This window comes from Balaenoptera musculus, chromosome 7, assembly GCF_009873245.2.
Source record: "Balaenoptera musculus isolate JJ_BM4_2016_0621 chromosome 7, mBalMus1.pri.v3, whole genome shotgun sequence".
Classification (NCBI taxonomy): Eukaryota; Metazoa; Chordata; class Mammalia; order Artiodactyla; family Balaenopteridae; genus Balaenoptera; species Balaenoptera musculus.
Window position 1 is genome coordinate 49306084 of NC_045791.1, and position 27999 is coordinate 49334082.

Consider the following 27999-nt stretch of genomic DNA (forward strand, 5'->3'; position numbering starts at 1 on the left):
TTCCCTCTTATGTATAAACATAAATAATTTGTTTAACTATTATCCAACTCTTAGAATTTATGGTTATTTATCTTTTTTCATTATTAGAAATAATGCCACAGTGAACATCTTTGTCTACACATCTGGCCAATTTGTAGACAGGACAGTCTGTTTTGGTTCTTTAAATAGTCTTAGAACTGAGGTAAAAAGATTTGAATAATTTTTAAGTCTCTTATGACAAACTGCCAAATTTATTCTCTTCTCCCACCACACTGCCCCAATTTATCCTACCACCTTCAGGTTACAAGGGCACTCAGTTCTTCACAGTTTCCCTACATCTGCTATTATCATATTGAGATCATAATTGCTACAATTTTATATAATTCTTAGAATTTGCTTCCCATAATTCCCTTTATTTTTAGACCGATTTATGTTTTAAAAGACATATAATTCATGTATATTTATTTTATTATGACAAAATTATATAGGTATTATTTAGAAAGATCTATTCTAGCCACAAAGCAATATTAGTTTTTTGGGGGCTTCCCTGGTGGCACAGTGGTTGAGAATCTGCCTGCCAATGCAGGGCACACGGGTTTGAGCCCTGGTCTGGGAAGATCCCACATGCCGCGGAGCGACTGGGCCTGTGAGCCACAACTACTGAGCCTGCGCATCTGGAGCCTGTGCTCCGCAACAAGAGAGGCCGCGATAGTGAGAGGCCCGTGCACTGCGATGAAGAGTGGCCCCTGCTTGCCGCAGCTAGAGAAAGCCCTCACATAGAAACGAAGACCCAACACAGCCAAAAATAAATAATAAAATAAAAAAAATTTTTAAGAAAGAAAAAAAAATATTAGTTTTTTGTAAATTGATGAATACAGACAAATTATCAGTGTTTTTTTCTTTGGTTTGTTTTCTAACATATATATGAGTTTTGAAGGGTAAAATTATTTAAATGTTGAGCAAGATTAACTAAGTATTATTCACATGACCATTGTACCACCATAATGAAAGATTATAATGTGACTTCTGCCATAAGATTTCTAGAAAGGAAATGGCAGTTAACTTTTATGAGATAAACTTTCGGTATTTTTACTAAAGAGTAGTTGAATACCTAGCCTCTTGGAGGACAGGTCTGAGAAATCTGTTAGGATTCATCGAGGGGGAAAACTAAATATATAAATTCTTCTCCAGAGTTGGTCAGTCACATGTCCCTCAGGTTTGCCTCTTCTCCCAGTTGTGTTCATTTACACTTAAAAGCATACTTGATTAAAAATGTTTAATTAGTAGCAGTTTGGCTAATTTTCCAGATTTCTCTATAATTTTTCATAGCCATGCCCCAAGATTTTCATGAAGGTTTCAATGTTGAGCTAACTTTTTGCCATCCAAAAACGTATTTGATCAGAAGGAAGAAAGATCACCCAGTAATATGTTTTCCAGTGTTTCTTATGTACTAAATTCACATATTAAAATACATTGCTAATTAGCAAATTTTTAAAGTTTCTTTCAAATGAAACCTATACAGTTTTTTTTTTAGAATTTGAAATAGAAAAACATTGTGCACATTGAAAAGAACAGATTAAGTCCTTACCTGATCTACCTGAGTTCAAAATGAAATATGTCTATCAGTTATTAATGATGTGATATTTTAAATGGTTTTCAATGTTTTTCAAATTAAAGAATGAATTTCCTTTATCAATATTAGAGTTCACTCGAGTCCTTCAGGTATTCCTACAGGATGTATGATAAACATACTATAAATCAAGAAAGTACTTTCCTGTAGGAAAATCTCTATAAGCCCTTTAGAGAGATGTTCAGTGTAAGATTAGCCCAGAGCATAATAGTAAACCAGGGATGTTCATGTTAGTGATCCCTTGGCCCTTCCTCCTTTTAGATGCCATTGAATCCCCATAAATCCCCCCAAAAAGCACCTACTGTCCCATGAGCATCCATACCCCAAATTTCTTCTCTTTGTCTTAAGGCTTAAACCTAGTCCCAATTTAATATCATTTGTTGTTTTCTGCCATTAAAACTAAGACTGTCTTAGATTTTTAGAAAGAACATCATAACCCCAGAAAAATGACTTCTATGATGGGAGTTATAATCTCGTACTTGAAGAAATATTGGACCAATACTCAATCACACCTGTTACAAAAGAGTATATAAGTGAGAAGTAACTCTCTCTCCCACTCTTGTCCCCTGGTCACTCAGTTCCCCTCCCCAAGAACAACCACTGTTAGAAGTTTTGTGTGTATACTTACAGAAATATCCCGCTCATCTGTAAGCATTTATGTGAATTCCTTATAATTTTTACATAAATGAGACCAGAATATACAAAGTGATCTATACTTTACTATTTGAAAATGTAACATCACAAAGATATTTTATTACTTATAGAGTGGCCTCATTCTTTGTAATGGCCTCATGGTCCATTGGATGGGTGCAGCATCATTTATTTAATCAGTCACTATTATTGGGAATTTTAAGGTATTTTCAAACTTTTATAAATAATACTGCAGTGACTGCTCTTATATATCAATATGTGTAGGATTTTCTTGATCATAGGTTGTGAACATTTTTTAAACCTTTACTGTGTAATGCCAAATTGCTCTCCATAGAGATCGTACCAATAGATCACCAAAGTTTGTCTTTACCCTCACCAACTCAGCACATCAAACACTGATTTTTGTCAATGACAGGCTAAAATTATATCTTATATTTAAAGTATGAATTTCTTTTTATGAGAGGTTGGACAAATTCGCCTTCAAACCACACCTATTTTAAAACTGATCTTATCTATTCACCCCTAAGGAGAAAATTCCATGACCTTTTTGGAATCCAGGCACCCATTAACCACCATAGAGAGAATGCAGATCTATTGTGCACAGCAGGGAAACCACTGCTTAGTGGCTTCTGTATAACATGAAAATACTGTATCAATGTTTTCTTATTCAGGGTAGATAATTCCTTTCCCAATGACTATAAATTGCTAATTTAATTCAGTTCATAGCCAATTAATTAGCTAAGACTGTTAAAACCTCTGACTGATATATAAAAATGATTACTCAGTTGGTTAACTTGTTAGCAGAGTACTAATCAAAACTTTATTTACTTGATGAAATAAGTTTATTGCACATTTTGGAGAGATTGTGCTGAGTTTTTTGGTTTTTAGTGTAGATAATCCATGCACATTTTTCAAAATTCAAGTACAAAATAATGTACAGTGAAAATAACTCGTCTATATTTCTCAATCCCCCATCAGACAGTTTTTCTTCCAGAAGACACTGTTAGCCAATTTCTTATAGAAGTGTGTGTATGTGTGTGTGTGTGTGTATGTGTGTGTGTGTGTGTGTGTGTGTGTGTGTGAGAGAGAGAGAGTGTATATACTGATATCAAGCCAAATAGACTATCAACAACTTGCTTTTGTTCACCTTACAATGTGTTTTGGAGGCATTTTCATATCAGTATATATAAAGTCATATCATTCTTTTTAACAGCTATGTAGTATTCTGTTGGGTAGACATACTCTAGTCCGTAATGATGGACGTTTAGGTTATTTGCAAACATTGGATATTACCAAAGTTGCTGCAGTGAATTTTCATGTGCATATGCCATTTCCCACATGTACGAGGATCTCTGTAGGAAAAATTATTGGAATTCCTAGGTAAAATAATAAGTGCATTTGTTGTTATATGTTGCCAAATTGCCCTCCATGATACTTTATGCCAATTATACTTCTACCTCCTCGTATCTCTATGAGACTGCCTGTTTTTCCATACCCTGCACAACTCAGGATTATCAGCATTTTGATATTTGTCAGTCTTAGAGAACAGAAATTATGCTTTGCTGTAGATTTGGGGGGTTTATTTTGCTATATTTTCCTTCTCATTTTCTAAATTGGAATCATAGTGTTTATTCAGTTTTTCAGTCACTTAGCAAAATATTGAGAACATTTTCCATTTATTAAATATCTTTATAAACATTATTTTTAATAAACTTATGATTTTGAAATAATTTTAAATTCATAGAAACATTGCAAAGATAGTACATTTGTCTTTTGGTCCTCATTTATTTATTTATTCAGTCATTTATTTATATCAGTATGGATTCATGTATATTTTATACTTTGGGATATAATCTTAACACTATGTTATTTATTTATTTTCCTACTCAAATTCTTCCAGATTTAGTCATTGGGAGCTCTTTCAGGTTAACTTCTATGTCCCTCAGATATAGCCCCAAACCTTTTGTTAGTTGAGCATATCCTTATTTTCTGGTACAAGATGCTCCAGGATCATCTTGTATTTTCCTTGCCCAGGCCTAGAGTCAGCCATTTCTCCATGGACTCTTGGTTCCTTCAATGGAGAATAGGATTTAGAAATGAAGATCTGGGCACGAGTATGTTTGTTGCTACTCTAGCGTTAATGATTCAAGGCCCTCTCAGTGGACAGAATTGAGTAATATACGCATATATATGTATCTGTATTTATTTCTTTATCTCTCCCTCTGTACATATAGGAAGGTAAATATGTGTTTGTGTTTATGTCTCTGACTCTAATGCAATAGTGAAGGGTTCATTCTAGTCTTCCTTTCTTGTTTATCTGTAACTTCCCTCACCAGTAACCAGGCTGCCACCATCCACCATCTATCTACTTATTTGTTCAAACCCCAGAGTACATACAAAGCAGTTTCAAAATATTAACCTATATTCATATGAGAAACAAATTTGCCAACTAAAATTTTGGTTGTAGTTCTAATTTGCATTTTTATATTATCCATGAGATTGAATATCTTTTCATATGTTTAAGAACTATTTGACTTTTTTTCCTAAGTGTTTGTTATATTCTTGAGACATTGAAGATTGAGTTATTAGCCTATTCTCATTCATTTGTAAGTACCTTGTGCATTAAGGAAATTAGCCATTGATCCATAATGTGAGTTGCAAATGTTTTTTCAGTTTGTCATTTGACTGTATATATACAGTTTATATATACATATATGCAGTTTATGTACATATACACATATATAATTTATGTAGATAGATGTAGATACTTCTTTTTAACTTGACTCATATTTTTTTTTCCAATTGGAGGATATGTATATAAACAATCCTCTGAATGGTTGAATGAAACAACTATGTATAATAATTTGTTTTCAAAACTAAATAATATAAGTGGATGATTTTACCTCTTGTAGATACTCAAATCTTATATTTTCATGTGTGTGTCCAAAAATCCCACTTATGTAAATGAGAACCTACGTTCACCTGACTTGTATTTTGGGTTTTTTTGACTCTGTTCCTAGCATAATATATCCTAGTAGTAGTATAAATTACTGCAAAATTCTTTTAAAGAAATGTTCAACCAATGTTATAACTGACTTAAGGCATATAATGAGATAGTTTCATTTCTAGGGAGAAAACATCTGACAGTCTTCATTTGCAAAGTTTTCTTCTACACATAATTACTCAATTCTCAGGGCCAACCACAACGTCTTCTGTAAAATAGTTGCTCCTCAATCACGTACTGCAGTTACTGTACTTTACAGCACAGGTTCTACACCCGCTATGGCACTGAATTTTTATTACAATGGGACTAAGCTGTGGTGAGCCATCAGGAGAGTTCCTGTTTGACAAGTATCTTAAGATTATAGATATGTCTTCTATGTTTAGGACTCCCATAACTATAATAGATTTTAAACTTAGTTTATACAAAATATTTAATCATATCCTATGATGTGATGTTTATATTCCTTCCACTTTTTTTTTCCATTTTTGATTTCTTTGGGGGAAATTCCTAAGTATGAAATTTTTATGGTAAATTGTATGAAAGATTTGTGTCCTTTAATATAGAATATAAGACTTTATTCCAAAAAGAATGTTTCAGTTTGCAACCATACAAATGGTTTTTAAGATTGCTCATCTCACACCACTCTGTCAATATGATGAACTTGAAAGAATCTATTATATCTTTTGCCCATTTTTTTCTACTTGGGCTTCAGTGTTTGTTTGCTTCTTAATCCTTTTTTTTTATATTAAGGATATTAAATCTTCATCCACTCCATTTGATATAAATAAATTTCCTTATTTCATGATTTATACCTTCATTTTATAGGAATGGAAAAAGGCTAATAAATTTATGATTCCTTTTCCACTAAAAGTGAAGGTCATATTTTGTTGTTTAGTTATAAAAGATTAATTTATTCAGATGACTTTGACTAGTAAATTGACCTCCTTTTCACAGAACCACAAATACTAGAACTTTATTTCCGAACACAGTGTGTTCATCCAAAATAATCGATTTGACCCCATATTACATGATACTTTATAGCACAATAATAATTATAATAGTGTACATTTGTATATAATTTAAAAAATATTTTTCACTCATAATCCTATTCTATCCCCCTACAACCTTGTGCTTTTCATTTCTAAGAATTGAAGAAATTGAGACAGTCAATGGTCAAGTGGCTTTTGGGATTAGCTGCTATGTACTGGCAGTAGCAAATTTAGAACCTAGAGTCTGCCCACTCTAACCAGAAAAAAAATTTTTTTTAAGATATTTGTGTTAAGTTATTCCCAGAATTGTTTTTAAAAAAGAAAGCAATTCAAGAAATTGGTGTTCTTTTTGATTTTAGGTTAAGGAAGAAATTGAATGAGTAAGAAAGATAAGATTAAGTCAGATATAAGGTTAGAAAAGAAAAAAGATGTTGCAAAAGACTATATACTGTAGAGAGATGGGCCATACATTTTGTTTTCAGCTTCGAAGCAGCAGCACGAAGAAATAAACATGATCTTTCATCTGTACTGAGAATATAAGCCACACGGCTTTCTGTGATCCTTAAGGCCACAGGATCTAGCCCCTGCCTGTCTCTCCAACCCATTTGTTCTAGTCTCTCCCTGAACTTTCATTGTTCTCTAGGCTCCCTAAACCGGCCTCTGCTCTATTTAAGCAAACCTCAGCTTTTTTCCTACCTGTGGGACTTCGCATTTCTTTTATCTGGAGAACTCTACCCTTGGGTCCCTGTAAATCTGGCTCCTCTTTGTCTTTAGGTCTATCTTGTGCCTCTGAAGCCACTGGGCACCCTATTCAAGGGAGCCCTTCCTCCATTAATTCACTGTCACATTGCCTTGCTTATTTCCTTCCCAGCACTTTCCATGATCAGCTGGGGAGGAACCGTGTTCACTCCTTCAGGGAGGCAGTATTGATTAATGTCAAGAGTGTATACTCTGTAGCCGGACAACCCAGATTGAATTCTACTTTCCTGCTTGTGTTTGTATGACATTAGGCAAGTCACTTACTGTCTCTGTACCTGAGTTTTCTCACATATAAAATGTGAGAAACTAAATACTCTTATATGAAATAGAACTACATACTTTATACAGATTTTTTTGCTTAATTCTTCTATAGTCAATGCAGGTCTGTGGAATAATGGGAAAGTACAAATGGGAAACCTTACTGCTTTTTATATCAAATAAGCCAGTAACTGTTGCTATAGCTTTTGTTTTGTCTTCTAAACATAAAAAAGTCCTAGGATTCCTAGGAGGTCTCCTGTTTTCCAGCTTTGTGCTCTTGACTTTCAATCTGCTTCTCTCTTCACTGACCCCTTTTACAGTGAGACTCTTCCAAAGGGTTGTCTACACTCCCGGTTCATCTGCTTTTGTGTCTTGATCCCATTTCAGTTGGTTTCTCTTTGCTACCACTCCACTGAAACTACTCTAGTCAGTGTCTCCAGTGGTCTCCACCTCATTGAAACCCATGTCACTTCTCAGTTTTCAATGTACTAGACCTGTCAACAGGATTTGGCACATAGATTACTTGCTCCTTATTGAACAAATCCTTCACCTAGCCCCCAGAAAGTGTACCTTCTTGGTTTTCCTCCTATTTCACTGGCTGTTCCTTTCCAGTTTTTATTGCTAGTTTCTCCTGATGGCCCTAACTCTAAATGCTGGCATATCTCAAGAGTAAACCTTTGATTCCATTTACATCTGCACTCATTTGCTAGGTGATTTTCTTGTCACATGTCTTAAAACACTGTCTATACAGTAGCAACCTCCAAATTAATACTTCCAGCCCAGACTTCTATACCGATGCCACATTCTTGACATTTACCTCCTTGACATCTCCAGTAGACATCTAATAGGAGTCTCAAAGTCAGCATATCTGAAGCTTGGTTCCATATCTTCCCAAATGAGCATCACCAATAGTCACCCCCCTCTCAGTTGATAGCAACTCCATCTTTCTGTCAGCTCAAGCCAAAATATTTGGAATAATCCTTGGCTCCTCTCTTTTTCTCATCCAATCTTTAAATAAATTCTGTTGGTTATATCTTAAAATAGACCTAGAATCTAAGCACTTCTCATCCACTTTGTTGCTACTACTCTCACCATTTTGTTGCTACCACTGAGATAAGCCACCACCATTCCTCACCTGCATCATTTCAGTAGCCTCTCATGTGGTCTCCCTGTTTCCACACTTACCCTCAGGTTTGTATAGTGGCTAAAGCAACTCGTTTAAATTATCAATCAGGTCATGTCACTCTCCTGTCACCTCTGTAGCAGAGTCCCATTACCTTATAAAATAATATCCAGAATCTTTACTATGGCCTATGAGACTTTTCTTGATCTAGCCCCTGTTTCCTTCTGTGAGCTCACTTCCTACCAGCCTCCCCTTGTCCATTCCTTCCTTGAACATGAAAGCCCATTTGATCTCTGTGACGTTGATCTTGCTGTTCTCTCTGCTTGGAACTGTCTTCCTTCAGATATTTGCATAGCTTGCTCACTCATTTTATTTAGGTCTCTGCTCAGATGTCACCTTCTCAAATAGGTACTACCTCTCGACTGCCCAGTGCTAACTACAGTAGTACCGCTGTCTCCCTCTGTCTCTTACCTGGCTTTATTTTTGTTTATTATCCTTACAGTATGTGATTATTATGAATTTTTTAAATCTCTTTTTTTGTCTGTTTCCCAGCTAGAATATACATGTCATGAGGGCATAGGCTTTCTATATTCCTGAATCCTAGATCAGTGCTTGGAATCCAAAAGATGTTCACTAAACATCTAAAGGAAAGAAAGAATGAATGGCCTCTGTACAAATGTATTGTATACATGCTGCTATAATCATTCCTTAAATAAAATTTTAATACTCTTTTTGGATTGGACTGAATGATCCATTTTCTTTGACATTTGATGTTTTCAGTGAGGCCATGAAACAGCTACTAAAAAAATGTGAGAATCAAGGGTGTAAGAGAAACCAAAAGTTCATCTGCATCAGCCAACACCTTCTAGCCTGCGCTGCACTCAGGTAACATCCATCTTCACTGAGTGTTCGTCTTATTTTTACAACTCTTCCAGCATTTCACAACCTTGATAGGACATCTTTTCCAATATTTAACTATTCTTTCAATTGAGCACCTATTCTTTTTAAGGCAAATCAGATTTGATCACAACAGTTTAAGCTCATTTCTTTTGGAGATCTTCTGAGGAAGTAGAAAATTAATTTTGTGTATGAAATGCTTAGGTAGATTAGCCTGAATATTCAGTACACGGGTACATAGTAGGAACACTAATGCTTGTTGAATGTTGTTGATTGAATCATATGTAAACAAGAAAGAATTTTTTAGCCATTTCAAGTATTTTAGAGTTTTTATCATAAGACCTGTTTCTATTCATTTAGTTATTCTTGCTTTACATACTCATTTTCCTACCAAATACAGACACCAAATATTCACATAGCAAATGAACACTAACTTTAAAACAATAATCCAAGGTCTCGCACGTCAAAGTAATAGTTCATCTCAATGTCATGTTATAGTTTTAGATAATAGCTTTTCTGTTTGACTCATGGAGGCATTCAACATAAATCTGTTTGGGATGGGTTAGGGTGGAGATGGCAGGGGAACAGAGGAGAAAGATCATGTCTGGAAATTGATGGTCACATTCTATGTATGTTTGTTACCTTGAAAAAGATTAAGGGGAGGATGGGACCTCTTTATAATTCAGGTTTTTTTTCATAATGTGTTAAGACTAACCCAAATAAATTATCAGCCATAACAGTGAGAGTCGGGCTACCCTTTGGGGACTGCACTGTTAAAGCCTGTCACAAAGGCCTACTTCCAGGATAGGAAACTCTAATGCAATTTTTTTCTTTGAATAGTGCATGGCTTACTTTTGATAAATAATAAATGCACTAAAATAAAAATAATACATGTAAAAAAGTAAAAACATAGGTCTGTAAAAAGAAACTGAAACACCATGATGACACCATCTAGATAGAATCGTTACTATCTTTGTACTTCTTTCCTGTCTTTCTTCTATGCATATTTTAACATGTTAATGAGAGTAATATTGATTATACTCTATAATTATGGATCAGGACTTTTAATCAGTATTACAATATATGCCCATTCCTTTAAAATGCCTAATTTTAATAATCACACAATAATATGTCATAATTTATCAAGGTATGTTAATTTGCCTAGCCATTTACTTATTGTGAATATTTTGGTTACTTTTATCATTCAGTGTTACACTTTTTTGCACAAAACCTTTAAATTATTTGGGAGGAGAAGTTTCTTTTTAAAAAGAAGAATGTAAGGCAAATGTTCTGAAAACTTGTCTTCTTATCAGTAGTGAATATTTTGGTCTCATGCAGTCCTTATAATTTTATTTTAGATTGCTAATTTGAATATATAAATTGCTAATTGAATCTCATTGTTATTTTAATTTGTTTAGCTTTGCTTACTACCAGTGTTAAACATTTTCTCATGTTTATTAGCCATTTGTGTTACTTCTTTGGGGATGTTTTCATATAATATGTCAGTTTATTTATTTGGGTCTTAGTATTTCCATTCCTCCATAAATAGTTTCTGCAGTCAGGACAAGACTATCTAGTCCACCATCCATTTCATTTTTTTGCTTATCGGTTTACCTTAGTACCGTAGAATGGTAAAGAAATGTTCAAGGCCATGTAGCATACAGTGGCTTAGAAAATAGTCTTTGTTTAGGCCCTATTCAAACATTTTCTAAATAAAATATCAAGCATCATTTTATTTATAGTCAATACTGTTTTACCTAGATTTATTTTATAGGATAAATCTTTTTTTGTTTGTTGTTTGAAATCAAGTAAAACATGGTTCTCTGTCTACACTTTTATATATTTTCTTAATTCACGCTGTTTTCACACATACGCGCGCACACACACACACACACAAATTTCTCATTTACTTATCTTTTTGGAAAGGGGGAAAACTTAAAATAATATTCATACTTATATATATGTTATGCTTATATATAAAATATATATGTTTAGTACTCTCTTTTAAATAAAGAGATGTGATGTTTTGAGAGGAAAGAGAAAAGGTGAGGATGTTGAAATTTTGGAGGATTAGAGAATAGAAAGGTTTTACCTTGTTTCTGTATGTTAAATATATTAGTCAGAAATACTTTTGTGGATGAGCATTTTTAATAGAAAATCCTTTGTGAGCTATGGTAAAATTAAAAATCTTGTTCTAAGTTGAGAACATATGGATACAATGAGTACCATTAGGGAATGTATCAAAGAGAGACCCCTAGAGAGTAACTGAGCAACTCATGACCTACCTGAGGGACCCTCAGTCTCACTTTCAAGTAACTATGAACACAAACACACAGAGAAAATACACGTGTGTGTAGACATTTATATTTTATATTTATATTAGTATTCCTTTTCCTACAATTTTAGTAATCAAATCTAGACTGGTCAATATAAGAAAGAAGGAAATCAATATTTATGAATCAGTTATGATGTTCTGGATTAAGCACAGCATATACTTAACCCTTACAGTGGTCCTGAGGAGAAGATTTTGTTATCTTCATTTTGCAAAAGAAGAAACTCAGCTTAGAGGAGTATAGACACTCATGATTACAAAGCTAGCAATGTGCAGATCCGGATTCAAACCCAAGTCTGACTCCAAGGACCAGACTTGGTTACAAACCCAAAGTGTTTTTAGCATAAATCCTATTCCACAAGTCATCAAGGGGAAAAAAAAAAAAAAAGATTATCCTGTTATCCTAAAGTAAGCAGCTGAAGAGTGTAAAGAATCAAAACAGTAAATCTTAGAATTATAGGGTTTTTTTTTTTTTTTTGTATTGGAGGAGACTTCCATTTAGCGTAGGAATGAATTGGCAATAAGGCCACAGAGTGTGTTGAACTGTGTACATCCATAGTGATGTGATGTAAATGGTGTCCCTTGAGTTCTCCAGTCTATAACCTACACAGTGCAGCAGCCCATTATGGGAAAACCATGGCCATCTCGTCTTCCTAGCTCTGAGGTGCAACCTGCAATGTAATTTCAGAAATGCATTAGAGGTAGGAGACTGAATCTCAGGGAAAATCAAGTTTGGTCAGCTCGCAGAGTTAATTTGGTGCTTCATCATTGTACTGGCCAGGTCTTGCCAAAGAAGCAGCTCAATCCTTTGAAATTGTTCTGGAAAGAAGACAAAACAAACAAACAAATGAAAAACCCCACAAAACATAGAGATATGAAGGAGAGGCATACCTTTTCATCCCCCCAAATTTCAACAGTGCTGTGCCACTTCTCAGGAATAAGTGGCTGGTATAAGTTGTGTTTTCAAAGCAATTAGATTAGGGAATTTTTTGTCTATATTTTTTTAAAAAAAGGATAATGTTTGCATCATTTCTGTTAGACAACTCTTATTATTATAGAATACAGTAATAGGAGCCATCATGAGTGAAAGGGTATTTTGCATTTAAGTATGGTGCGAGGTCAAAAAGTCCGATTTCAAAAATGTCTTGCTCAACAAAATTTGTTCAGTGTAGCAGCACTACAATTAGATACTGCAATTCATGCCAGATATGCAATTTCAAAAATGCAAGAAAGAAAGAAAGGAAGGTAGAGAGAAAGGAGAAAGGCTGGGGGGAGGGAAGATAAAAGGAAGGAGAAGGAGAGAACAAGAGAGAAGGAAATTAGAGAGGGAAGGAAAGAGGGAATAAGAGAAAAAGAGTAATATGATAATAACCAAAGAATTCTTAAATGGTATTGAATCAACGGAGATGTTTGTCATTAAAAAAGACGTAATTTATTTTTTGTAAAGTAAACTGCAAAACATTGTATTTGTCCTAAAGTGGTAAGTGTGCAAAAAGAGAAATAAAGGTCTCATTCATCATTGCTCCATAGGGTCTTCTGACCCGTATCTGACCGCCCTTCAGGGTAACTCATTGCCCTTCCCTTCCTTCCTCCCTGTCTTCGCAGCCCTCAAGGAAAACAATTCTAGTGTTAGAGACAAGGATGTGTTTGTGTTTTGAAAGTAGGGGGAAGAGAAAGAAGAATATGCAAGAAAAATAAAACATTTCTGGTCCCTTCTGTACAGGATGGACTCCAGGAGTGTTGAGAGTCCTGTAAGACCCAACACACCCAGGCCCTTCCTCTCTGCTACCCTAACTGCAAAGACTAAGGAACTGGGAGTCCACCCAGCAAAGCTGCAGAGAAAATGAGTTGTAGCTGCCCTTTTACCTCAATGCTGTGAACACCCTATTTTGGAAGGTAGTCTTGATTTGCCTACTTCTTGATGAACTTGAGTTTCTGAAAGCCTGCTGAAAATCCTAGATCCCTGATGGAAGTAACTGAAGGCTGACATGGTGGTCCGATCCAGAAGACGGGAAAAGATGACAGTATCTATATATGTTGGTGTGTCTCTGAGAGAACCAAACGAAGTTGGAGTAGGAAGGGATACAATCAAGAAGAGAACTTAAAATCAAAAGAGACAGTGGTTAATTCTACATCTTCCTTCAGTTCTCCCTTCCCCTATTTCTGTAAATGGAACAATGATCCAACCAGTGGCTCAAGCCAAAGCAGAGGAGCCATTCTAATTCCTCTCCTTCCCGGTCTCCCAGCCCCTCCCCCACCCCAATTACCAAACATACGCAGATTCTCCCAACTCTACCTCAGAACCTGTCTGACCTCTTCTTGCCACCTGTCTAGATTGTTTCCCTGCTTCTGCTCCTACTGATGGTCCAAAGTAATCTACAGTCTGTGATAGCTAGGAATCAGAAACCCTTTCCAAACATTTTTCTTTAAATTCCTAGATGCTGGTTCTGAAGTCTCCTGTGCTCCCAGCTTCTTGCTTTTGTGAATGCGTCCTCTGATGCACATCATGTTAATGCAGATATGCTAAGACTTAATGCTATGTCTGGATACTGGAGAACTAACAGGAGATTTGAAAAACTGTAAATAAAAAAACTTGATGTGGCTGAGGAAACCATACACATGTGTGTGTGTGTATATATATATATATACACACACATTTATATGTGTCTGTGTGTCTATGTTTTTAAAGTGTGCATCCATATGCAAGTATGTGTATATTATATATACATATATATATTTTAAGTATTGCAAATAGTAGGATGGTTGAGGTTATAAAGCCTACAATATTGGTGAGAGTACATTAAGCATGTCATTTCCGCCTTTACAAGTACTCTTTCACTCTTTGTTCCTCTGTAATCGAGTTGACCGCTTAAGACTTTAAGTCATTAGTGAGCACATCCCCTGAGTCACTCTGGGCGGAGCCGTGATCTCATCACACTGTTCGCAGAAGGCAGCTTTGGTTATTCTCCAAGCTGGGTTTGCTCTGCTCACCAACGTGAAAAATTTAAAAAGAAAATAACTCTAGTTCATTCTTGTATAACTCAAATAGTATTTTAGAACATTACGAAAATCACAGGAATGGCTGAATTAAACATGAAACTGAAGAGATTTTTAGCAGGAACTTCTTCAAAATACTTAACTGAAGCTTTTTCGTTTTCATGAAAATTCTACACCTGCTTCTAGAACACTGATAGCTAATATAATTGATGCTTGGCTAAAGAATGTGAGTCAATGTAATTTATCCATCAGGCCTAACTACCTCAAAATCTATGTGACAAATATTTCTTGTATTCCAAACTATTACCTTATTACTGGCAAAAAGGAATCCAAGGTGACAGATCTGATGATACTTACTTTATAAAAATTGTTGATATAAAAATGGCGAAAAGATGAGTTTACTGCTTTTTTTTTTTTTGGTTGTTAATTGTTAAAGACACTGTGCTAAAAATTAATGACAAATGAAAGCTGTCCAGTAAGAGTAACAAAAGTAGGTTAATCTCCTGAAGCTCATACGAATTATTCAGCCTCTATTCTTTCCCCAATAGTATAAACATAATTAGAATTCTCAAAAAGAGCTTAAGTAGAATATAGTCATTTCTTTTTCTGTTTAAAAAAAGATTTGGACTAGACCAGAGTTAGCTTTATCAGTGAAAAAAAGTCTGTATAATTCAATACAAAGCAGCCAAATGAGACCTCCAAGGACAAAAAAAAAAACGAAAAACCTCAGATATGCAAATATGTGTAATTTCCCAGAGTGGTACAGGTATACACTTCAAGTAAAGTTTAAACAAAAATTATTCATTATCTCAAATAAACCAGAACAATGCATTACTTTGCAAAAACAGATTGCCCTCTTTTAAAAAAAGTGATGTGTTTTGGACCTCAACCTGATATGATTTATGGTACTAATATACTTTGTGAGAGGACAGAATAGTACTGATTATTCCTTGACATTACAGCGTAAACTGTAAATCATATAAACATGCAGAAACTGAATGACGGTAAAATCACTTGCAGAGCTATACCCGTTCTCTTCTCACATAACTGTTCGTAGTTAAGCAAAACATATCCTTCATTTTATTTTTACAGCTTTATTTTTGAGATGATCAGAAGGTGAGATGAAGCGTAGATAATATCATTTGGTTTACACAAAATATTAATGAAAATGGTAAATAATCTGATATAATTTCAAATTAAATTTAAGTCAAATAGCTTTGGGGAAAGTCTTTCATTATTTTCTGTTTTCTGAACCTTGGCTAATAATCAAATCAATAAGGAATTTCTCTTTCTCCAACTGTTAAAAAACAACTATATTTCTTAAAGGAGAAAGGCATATTGAATATGATTCAGATTTTATTTATTAGGAACAAGTAGAATCCATTAGAACACATTAATCTAAAGCAGTTACAAAACAGTCGTTTCTCCAGTCTTGTGTTTATAGAACACCACTCATCTTTTCTATTTCCAAAAAAAGTCCTCCCGACTCTATACTTGTCTCTGCCCTAGAAGCCCCGTCACCCTAGGGTGATGTCAGTAATAAAGAGAACCACTTAGGCCAGAAGTTGCCCAGATTGCCTCAATCCCGTTAACTCATTGAACCATGGACCAGAAAAGCACCTGCACCCATTCCTCTTCCATGTAATTAGTGCCCTGCCACTCAAAGTGGCTTCCATCCTTCTCTTCTGGAAGCTTGATGGAAACACAGAAATCTCAGGCCCCATCCCAGACCTATGGAAGGTGAATCGACATTTTCACAAAATCCTGAGCTGATTCATATGTGCGTTAATGTTTGAGAGGTGCTACTCTAGGATTATTTTTTTAGTGCCTTATTACTCTTCCTATAATAACCCTCATGCTTATTGGTTTTCTTTTAAGTATTAAAACTATGGGTCATGCTCTTTTGATTCCAATTATGCTGAAAGCCAGATCCTCACTTTCTGTTATGTCTTAGGTTAGTTCAACACCAGTTGGCATTGCTATCTGGTTTTTGTGGTTGTTTTCTTGTCCTTATGTCATTGGCTGTATTCAGTGGGCAAGTGTGTTTCACCTCACATGTGTCTATTACTTCTAAAGTAACATTAAATCTAGTTTCACATTTTATCATTTCCCATTAAATCTAATTCTGAAGAATTAAATTATTTTCACTATTAAACCTTGAGAAAGAGGAAACAGGGATATTGTGAATATGAAGTGACCTCATTCAAACAAGGCTACCAACCAAATGGCAGCAATGGATATTAATATTAAATCATTGAAATGATCACTCTTTAGTCTTGGCACGTATAAATCAATCATTAAAACAACCTCAAATAGAAGCATTAGTCATGTTTTGTTTGGGTAAAATTCTGAAATTTCTTTAAAACAGAATTATTTGTTCTTGCTGAGCGCTAGCATTTTTATAATTAATAGTTTGTTCTTATTTTTTTAATAGTCTCTTCATAGATATGCTTTTTTACTGAAGAGTATGTTCTGAGGCCTTAGTTTTTAAATATGCTGCTCATTTTGCTTTCTTATCCTGCATCCTCCCTTTAAGGTAGAGAAAAGTTTATTGCCCTTTCTGAGTTGATTCTGATTATGTGATCAGAAGGATAGACTGTCAGTTTTAGTTTTTCTGACTCATTTTGATGAAGGATGCTGCTGCCTGCCCAAGCCATGTTTCTTTCACTTCTGTTTTCCTCCTCATCTCCAAGCATTAATTTATTTTATAGCAACCAACTTATATATAAACAATACCAGGTGAAAATTTAGAGCTCTTTCTAGGTAACTGGAAGTTGCAAAAGTTGTGTGGGTGGCCTTTTCCCTGTTCCACCTCTTTTTTTTTTGTAGGTGTTTGAAGATGCCTCACACAGGATTTAAACTATCTACACACAATGAAATAGCTGAAGATTTGAAGTAATTTAGATTTTTCTAGAGTAATATGACTAGTTCAGTTTTGACTTCTAGAAAAGCTTGAAAGATTTAGAAACCACCTCAAATTCTCTGCTCCCTTTTTATCCCTACAGATTATTCTATAGTCACTGCAATAGTCCCACAGAACGTTTATTAAGGGCCTATTAGATTTTTGCAAGTAATGATCGTATCATCCTTCATGAATATTTCCCAGTTCACCAAATTCCTAGTTGTGGCTACATAAGGCTGTAATTATTTAACTCATTATTTCTAATTAACCTATGCTTTGAATTTCCATAGTGGTTAATCTCTTTAATATGACCCATTCCCTTAAAAGACAAATTATCTAGTAGAAATAGAACTGGGTTCAGAGGTCACAACATGAGCCTTTTGGTCCTGAATCTGCTGTTCACTGACTGATGTCCTAGAAGGAGCTACTTGAGCTCCATGTTTTTTATGGTCATATTAACACTGACATTGAACTTAGGGGGATATTTTGAAAAGACATTAAATGCTGTTTTAGAAGTTCTTCTGAACCAATGTTTAAATTAATCCAAACTATTAACTGTTTTCTACTGCTTTTATTGCTTCCCATTTTTCTCTATACCCTTTTGAAATGTGAGACAAACATGTTTCACTTGTTATCAGTATAAATGATGTAAGATGATTTTCCTACCTGCTCTGATAAAAGAGAAAGGAAGGATCTGCCCTTTCATAATTTATCTATATTCTATTTGTGTTTTCAACAATTTCACGCAGTGGTATTCAATTTTCTTTTCTAAGACAAGTTTCAAGATTTAAAACAAGGCTTAAGAAGTGATTCTGCTCTGCAGTGCCCTACAAAACATACAGAACTCTCTGTGATGGGGAGCCCAGATGGTGGTTTTGCTGTATGCTTGTTCTGTTAAAATGTGGGCAAGTCAGGGTCTATCTTTTCCACCTGAAAATATCTGTATTTGGAAGAAGGAAAAAGCACTGGCACAGTTTCTTGTTACGGACAAAACTATATAGAGTGACTTAGAAGCTTTTACTTGTTTTTATGCCAATAAAATGAGTTATAAATTCTGGAGAATGCTTTTACAAAAGTATAGAAGAGTATTTGGAACGACTGTACTCATCACTGGTCTACTTGTATAAATATAGTTTATTGTCAAAGATGTGACCATGATGTTGATGGAAAATCAAGTCCACAAAGTGGAATTCTGCTTCTTCTATCTCGTTTTTGAAAGGCACAAGTTACATAGGGTAGGCGGAATCTTTTCAGTACTGTCATGTACTAGAGATCTGTGTATAAGTTGGTATTAAGGCTTTTTCTAACATGAAAGAAAGTCAGGTAGATTCTAATACTGATGGTGACATCCTTTACATGCATACTGTCTTAAATTTTACACTATACATTTAAAAAATACTCCAGAGTAGAACATTTTGAAGTGTGAGCTTAAAGTTCTTGGTGTGGAAACATAGCTATAAATAGTCACATAGGAGGTTTTGTTAATTAAACCTTATTATTAAGAAATTAGAGAGACTGAAAAGTGATTGATTTATTAGTTGTTATTTAGTTCAGACATTTTGGAAGAAAACTATGTACTAATTATGCTCTCAGCAAAGTCAATAACAGAAGGAAATTTTAATTTATGGGATTTATCCTCTAGAATAGGGGTGCCTGTTTTTGTAAATAAATAGAACATGGTCAAGGAAATCTAGTTAGTAATTACTTAGAAATGCAGTGAATTGAATATTTAAATCAAATAAGACACAGATTAATTTTGAGCAAAGGCTACATGGATACATTTGTATCAAGGCCTACATAGATTCATTTTGAGCAAAGGCCACTGAGATCAGATTAACAAACTTTTTGAAGTTCTTTAAAAGTGTTAATGTTTTGGTTGATGGGATAAAGTAGTTGTAGTGTGAGTGGTTATGGAATGATTAGGTACCACATATGAATACATAGGGTGTAATGGGATGGAAATTAATAAAAGTCAAGAGAAGAAGATGCATTTAAAAAAGCAAGAAAATAAAAATTATGAAAAAAGCAAATTGATCTTTCAATTTAAGTTGTTGTTTTGAGGGTCTGGTAATGGGACATTGAGCTGTATATAACTTTAAACAAGTTCCTGTAACTGAAAGGTTGTTTCATTTACTCTGCAAAATGGGAGGTTTATCGTTAAATTCATTATCATTCATAAGATAAGAGAATAGGGAAAAAAGGGGGTATTGGGAAAGGTGCTAGGTGGGAGTCAGGAGAACAGAGCACCATCTTGGTCCAACCTGTGTCTTTGAACATGGTGCTTCACCTCTTTCTTCTTTCTCTGGGGACTGTACCTATTATAAGCGTATGTGGCTACGAGCAATAGAGAACCAGATAGACCCTGGCCATAAACAAATGCAAGTTTATTTTTCATACCTAGCAAGAAAGTCCTCAAATATCCCAAGGGTAATGCAGTGGCTCAAAAATGTCATTAGTGCCCCAGGCTCAATCCAGCTCTCTTTAGTTTGTTGGCTCATGGTCTGCCATCTAGGTGTTATGTCACATTCAAGGCAGACAAACCAGCAACAGGAGAAAGCTATATGTATCCTCTTATCAGGAAGACAAAGACTTCCCCAGAATGCATCACCCCCAGCAGAAATCTGTTTAGGGCTCAATGACCAGAACTGGATCACATGGAGACTCAGAGATTAAAGGGAGAGCAGAAAACAGAATTGTCATGATTGACCTTGACTAGATTTGATCCAACACCTGGCCAGATGGGTACATTGTCTGACCTTAAAAATGTCAAGAAAAGGACAGTGGATTTTAAATGGCCAATTAGCAGTGTCAACCACAAGAATCCAGTAGACCCTGGTTTGGAGATTGTAAATGAGAGGTACCTGGAGTTATTCACACTCAACATTAAGGGCACAGGCCTCCAGACTGCCAATCGACAGACATCTGATACCAACTGAAGTGAGTTTGCCAAACAGCAAGTCTGAGGGAACAGTCCTCCACTGGACCGCTCTCTCTTCAGAACTGGCCACAAGTTTAGAGGTCGGTAGGACCACCCTCACTTAATGCCAGCTGGCCACAAATTCAGGGTCCCCACGCATTCCCTTGGCTTCAGTAATTCACTAGAATAACAGAACTCAAAAAAAGTGCTATAGTTAAAATTACTGTTTTATTACAGTAAAATGACGTAAAATAGAACCAACCAAAGGAAGAGACACATAGGGCAAAGTGCAGGAGGGGTCTAAACACAGAGCTTCCCCTTATCTTCTCCCCTGGAGTACTGACTGGATGGCATTCCCTCCTCCCACCTACTGTGTGAGACTTAATAACATGACTCAACAATTCAGAGTATTGCCAATCAGGAAAACTGACTTTAGCCTTTGGTGCCTGGAGTTTTTATCGAGGTTCGATCACATACTGCCATATGGCTAACTGTTCATCTCTAACCCCTCCTGGAGATTCTGGATAATACTTTTAGTCTCTAGTTCCTTCAGAGATCAAAATTGTGATTCCTAAGCCCCCATCATATATCACAAGTTGGTAGACTAGCTGGTGACTAAAGCCCCAAGGCAAACAGATACTCCTGTCAGGCAGAGATCAATTCCCAGTAGCCAAGGGTAAGGGAAGGACCTCTCCTGGGTTAAAGTTAATCCTTCATTACACAAAGGGAATTGAAATGAAGGTCTGATGCAGCTCTCATATAATTCTGGCATTCAAATGTATCACCAGTTTATAGTGTTAGATTCCTGCTTAATATAGAACACCCCTCTCCATGGCACTGCTATAATATTTTTTGACCTTGAACTTTTCCTACCACTCACATCTTCCCCTGTGGTGCAATCAAGCATATTCCAACACCAACAGCCCGAGGAGTATAAAGCATTCTTAGCACCAGAAAACAACTGTCATTACACCAAGAGTGTTTCTGCATTGAGCCAAGCCTGTTCAAGGTGAAGCTGAATCCTCATTCTTTACCCCACCATGGCCCCTGGCCACTCCCCAGCATTCAGCATTTAGTCCTGGATTCTGTGACTCGGCCTCCAAAAACTGGGCACACAGGCTGCTGGCAATGATCCCTCGCTAAGTCAGAAAGCTGGACTTCAGCTGTGCTGGCTCTTCTCAGTGCCATCCAGCGTTGCTCTGCCTCAGATGCCATCCTGCTGTTGCTGCTGCTGCTCTTGCTATTATGGAAACTTCCACATGAGGAGCTGCCACATGTCTCACCAGATCATCCAGTGGTCATTTTGTTTCCCACATGATCAGCCTGTCTGGTCCATCTACACATTAAAATCTTTGTCAAATCCCGAGTAGGAGGAAGAGAGACCTCTGGTTCTCTACATTATTTTCTTGGGATTCCTACCAAAAAAAAAAAAAATGCGTTTGGTAAAAACTGAGACCCGAAGAATTAAATGAGTGGGTGAAAGGCCCAGGGTAGTGAGTGGCCAAGCCAGGAGAGGAATCAAAGTACTATGACTTCATTGCCTGCTTTCCCTAGGCTGACTGCCAAAAAGAATTGATTCCAGCAGTCTTTGCTGGGTGAAATTTTCTGCTTGCAGAGGCTCATGAAGTGTCAAATCAACAACATCTAAATGATAATTTTCACTGGCTATGTGTATCACGACCAAAATCCCTGAGGAAGGAGACCCCTCTCATCATCACTCTGGGTCTGTAAACCTTTCTCTAGATCAGTGACCTAATCTAATCTTTTAAAATGTTAAAAGTGTTAAACTCTTGAACCTTTTTCATCTTATAAAGTTACTGGGTCCAGATCCATCAGTCTGCTTTTACCCATAATGGAATTAGAGAGTTTTAGATCAGTTAAAGGAGATAGCTCTCATTTAAGAGCTGAGAAAAGGAAGTGGAGAGAGGCAGCAACCTTACCTAATTAGTGAGAGAGTCGGAATGGGAGCCCAGATCTCCTTTCTCTCTGCCCACTGTATTCTAGGGGCATGTTTTAATTCTCTGCTTAGAGAAGGAGAAAGAAAATAGAAATCAAGCTTAGCAGAGACTCACCATCCCACCTATGCCCACCAGCAACCCAATATTCATTCTTTTTTGCTCTAACAAATGCTTAAAGACTCCAGTTCAAGAAGCCTATGGCCACATGACTAAGTTCTGAAAACGAGAAGTAGAATTTGGATGTCTTTTTTTTTTTCTCCGTTTTTTTATTTTTTTATTTTTTAACATCTTTTTTAGAGTATAATTGCTTTACAATGGTTTGTCAGTTTCTGCTTTATAACAAAGTGAATCAGTTATACATATACATATGTTCCCATATCTCTTCCCTGTTGCATCTCCCTGCCTCCCACCCACCCTATCCCACCCCTCTAGGTGGTCACAAAGCACCGAACTGATCTCCCTGTGCTATGCGGCTGCTTCCCACTAGCTATCTATTTTACGTTTGGTACTGTACATATGTCCATGCCACTCTCTCACTTTGTCACAGCTTACCCTTCCCCCTCCCCGTATCCTCAAGTCCATTCTCTAGTAGGTCTGCATCTTTATTCCCGTCTTGCCCCAGGTACTTCTGATGATTTTCTTCCTTTTGTTTTTTTTTTTAAGATTCCATATATATGTGTTAGCATACGGTATTTGATTTTCTCGTTCTGACTTACTTCACTCTGTATGACAGTCTCTAGGTCCATCCACCTCACTACAAATAACTCAGTTTCGTTCCTTTTTATGGCTGAGTAATATTCCATTGTATATATATGCCACATCTTCTTTATCCATTCATCTGTTGATGGACAATTAGGTTGCTTCCATGTCCTGGCTATTGTAAATAGAGCTGCAATGAACATTGTGGTACATGGCTCTTTTTGAATTATGGTTTTCTCAGGGTATATGCCCAGTAGTGGCATTGTAGGGTCATACGGTAGTTCTATTTTTAGTTCTTTAAGGAACCTCCATACTGTTCTCCATAGTGGCTGTATCAATTTACATTCCCACCAACAGTGCAAGAGGGTTCCCTTTTCTCCACGCCCTCTCCAGCATTTATTGTTTGTAGATTTTTGGATGATGGCCATTCTGACCGGTGTGAGATGATATCTCATTGTAGTTTTGATTTGCATTTCTCTAATGATTAATGATGTTGAGCATTCTTTCATGTGTTTGTTGGCATTCTGTATATCTTCTTTGGAGAAGTGTCTATTTAGGTCTTCTGCCCATTTTTGGATTGGGTTCTTTGTTTTTTTGATATTGAGCTGCATGAGTTGCTTGAATGTTTTGGAGATTAATCCTTTGACAGTTGCTTCATTTGCAAATATTTTCTCCCATTCTGAGGGTTGCCTTTTCGTCAGGTTTATGGTTTCCTTTGCTGTGCAAAAGCTTTAAAGTTTCATTAGGTCCCATTTGTTTATTTTTGTTTTTATTTTCATTTCTCTAGGAGGTGGGTCAAAAAGGATCTTGCTGTGATATATGTCATAGAGTGTTCTGCCTATGTTTTCCTCTAAGAGTTGGATGGTGTCTGCCCTTACATTTAGGTGTTTAATCCATTTTGAGTTTATTTTTGTGTATGGTGTTAGGGAGTGTTCTAACTTCATTCTTTTACATGTAGCTGTCCAGTTTTCCCAGCACCACTTATTGAACAGGCTGTCTTTTCTCCACTGTATATTCTTGCCTCCTTTATCAAAGATAAGGTGACCATATGTGTGTAGGTTTATCTCTGGGCTTCCTATCCTGTTCCATTGATCTATATTTCTGTTTTTGTGCCAGTACCATACTGTCTTGATTACTGTAGCTTTGTAGTATAGTCTGAAGTCAGGGAGCCTGAATCCTCCAACTCTGTTTTTCTTTCTCAAGATTGCTTTGGCTATTTGGGGTCTTTTGTGTTTCCATACAAATTGTGAAATTTTTTGTTCTAGTTCTGTGAAAAATGCTAGTGGTAGTTTGATAGGGATTGCATTGAATCTGTAGATTGCTTTGGGTAGTATAGTCATTTTCACAATATTGATTCTTCCAATCTAAGAACATGGTATATCTCTCCATCTATTTGTATCATCTTTAATTTCTTTCATCAGTGTCTTATAATTTTCTGCATACAGGTCTTTTGTCTCCTTAGGTAGGTTTATTCCTAGATATTTTATTCTTTTTGTTGCAATGGCAAATGGGACTGTTTCCTTAATTTCACTTTCAGATTTTTCATCATTAGTGTATAAGAATGCAAGAGATTTCTGTGCATTAATTTTGTGTCCTGCTACTTTACCAGATTCATTGATTAGCTCTAGTGGTTTTCTGGTAGCTTCTCTGGGATTCTCTATGTATAGTATCATGTCATATGCAAACAGTGACAGCTTTACTTCTTCTTTTCCAATTTGGATTCCTTTCATTTCTTTTTCTTCTCTGATTGCTGTGACTAAAACTTCCAAAACTATGTTGAAAAATAGTGGTGAGAGTAGGCAAACTTGTCTTGTTCCTGATCTTAGTGGAAATGGTTTCAGTTTTTCACCATTGAGGACAATGTTGGCTGTGGGTTTGTCATATATGACCTTTATTATGTTGAGGAAAGTTCCCTCTATGCCTACTTTCTGGAGGGTTTTTATCATAAATGGATGTTGAATTTTGTCAAAAGCTTTCTCTGCAACTATTGAGGTGATCATATGGTTTTTCTTCTTCAATTTGTAAATATGGTGTATCACGTTGACTGATTTGCATATATTGAAGAATCCTTGCATTCCTGGGATAAACCCCAGTTGATAATAATGTATGATCCTTTTAATATGCTGTTGGATTCTGTTTGCTAGTATTTTGTTGAGGATTTTTCAGCTATGTTCATCAGTGATATTGGCCTGTAGTTTTCTTTTTTTGTGACATCTTTGTCTGGTTTTGGTATCAGAGGGATGGTGGCCTTGTAGAATGAGTTTGAGAGTGTTCCTTCCTCTGCTATATTTTGGAAGAGTTTGAGAAGGATAGGTGTTAGCTCTTCTCTAAATGTTTGATAGAATTCGCCTGTGAAGCCATCTGGTCCTGGGCTTTTCTTTTTTGGAAGATTTTTAATCACAGTTTCAATTTCAGTGCTTGTGATTGGTCTGTTCATATTTTCTATTTCTTCCTGGTTCAGTCTCGGAAGGTTGTGCATTTCTAAGAATTTGTCCATTTCTTCCAGGTTGTCCATTTTATTGGCATATAGTTTCTTGTAGTAATCTCTCATGATCCTTTGTATTTCTGCAGTGTCAGTTGTTACTTCTCCTTTTTCTTTTCTAATTCTGTTGATTTGACTCTTCTCCCTTTTTTTCTTGGTAAGTCTGGCTAATGGTTGATCAATTTTGTTTATCTTCTCAAAGAACCAGCTTTTAGTTTTATTGATCTTTGCTATCGTTTCCTTCATTTCTTTTTCATTTTTTTCTGATCTGATCTTTATGATTTCTTTCCTTCTACTAACTTTGGGGTTTTTTGGTTCTTCTTTCTCTAATTGCTTTAGTTGTAAGGTTAGGTTGTTTATTTGAGATGTTTCTTGTTTCTTAAGGTAGGCTTGTATAACTATAAACTTCCCTCTTAGAACTGCTTTTGCTGCATCCCATAGGTTTTGGGTCGTTGTGTTTTCATTGTCATTTGTTTCTAGGTATTTTTTGATTTCCTCTTTGATTTCTTCAGTGATCTCTTGGTTATTAAGTAGTGTGTTGTTTAGCCTCCATGTGTTTGTATTTCTTACAGATTTTTTCTTGTAATTGATATCTAGTCTCATAGCATTGTGGTTGGAAAAGATACTTGATATGAGTTCAATTTTCTTAAATTTACCAAGGCTTGATTTGTGACCCAAGAGATGATCTATCCTGGAGAATGTTCCATGAGCACTTGAGAATAATGTGTATTCTGTTGTTTTTGGATGGAATGTCCTATAAATATCAATTAAGTCCATCTTGTTTAATGTATCAGTTAAAGCTTGTGTTTCCTTTTTTATTTTCATTTTGGATGATCTTTCCATTGGTGAAAGTGGAGTGTTAAAGTCCCCTACTATGATTGTGTTACTGTCGATTTCCCCTTTTATTGCTGTTAGCATTTGCCTTATGTATTGTGGTGCTCCTATGTTGGGTGCATATATATTTACAATTGTTATATCTTCTTCTTGGATTGATCCCTTGATCATTATGTAGTGTCCTTCCTTGTCTCTTGTAATCGTCTTTGTTTTAAAGTCTATTTTGTCTGATATGAGAATTGCTACTCCAGCTTTCTTTTGATTTCCATTTACATGGAATATCTTTTTCCGTCTCCTCACTTTCAGTCTGTATGTGTCCCTAGGTCTGAAGTGGGTCTCTTGTAGACAGCATATATATGGGTCTTGTTTTTGTATCCATTCAGCCAGTCTATGTCTTTTGGTTGGAGCATTTAATCCATTTACATTTAAGGTAATTATCAATATGTATGTTCCTATGACCATTTTCTTAATTGTTTTGGGTTTGTTATTGTAGGTCTTTCCCTTCTCTTGTGTTTCCTGCCTAGAGAAGTTCCTTTAGCATTTGTTGTAAAGCTGGTTTGGTGGTGCTAAATTCTTTTAGCTTTGCTGGTCTGTAAAGCTTTTAATTTCTCCATCAAATCTGAATGAGATCCTTGCTGGGTAGAGTAATCTTGGTTTTAGGTTTTTCTCTTTCATCACTTTAAATATGCCCTGCCACTCCCTTCTGGCTTGCAGAGTTTCTGCTGAAAGATCAGCTGTTAACCTTATGGGGATTCTCTTATGTGTTACTTGTTGGTTTTCCTTTGCTGCTTTTAATATTTGTTCTTTGTATTTAATTTTTGATAGCTTGATTAATATGTGTCTTGGCGTGTTTCTCCTTGGATTTATCCTGTATGGGACTCTCTGTGCTTCCTGGACTTGATTAACTATTTCCTTTCCCATATTAGGGAAGTTTTCAACTATCATCTCTTCAAATATTTTCTCTGTCCCTTTCTTTTTCTCTTCTTCTGGGACCCATATAATTCGAATATTGGTGTGTTTAATGTTGTCCCAGAGGTCTCTGAGACTGTCCTCAATTCTTTTCATTCTTTTTTCTTTATTCTGCTCTGAGGTAGTTCTTTCCACTATTTTATCTTCCAGGTCACTTATCCGTTCTTCTGCCTCAGTTATTCTGCTATTGATCCCTTCTGGAGAATTTTTAATTTCATTTATTGTGTTGTTCATCTCTGTTTGTTTGCTCTTTAGTTCTTCTAGGTCCTTGTTAAACGTTTCCTGTATTTTCTCCATTGTATTTCCAAGATTTTGGATCATCTTTACTATCATTACTCTGAATTCTTTTTCAGGTAGACTGCCTACTTCCTCTTCATTTGTTAGGTCTGGTGAGTTTTTACCTTACTCCTTCATCTGCTGTTTGTTTCTCTGTCTTCTCATTTTTCTTAACTTACTGTGTTTGGGGTCTCCTTTTCGCAGGCTGCAGGTTCTTAGTTTCCGTTGTTTTTGGTGTCTGTCCCCAGTGGCTAAGGTTGGTTCAGTGGGTTGTGTAGGCTTCCTGGTGGAGGGGACTAGTGCCTGTGTTCTGATGGGTGAGGCTGGATCTTGTCTTTCTGGT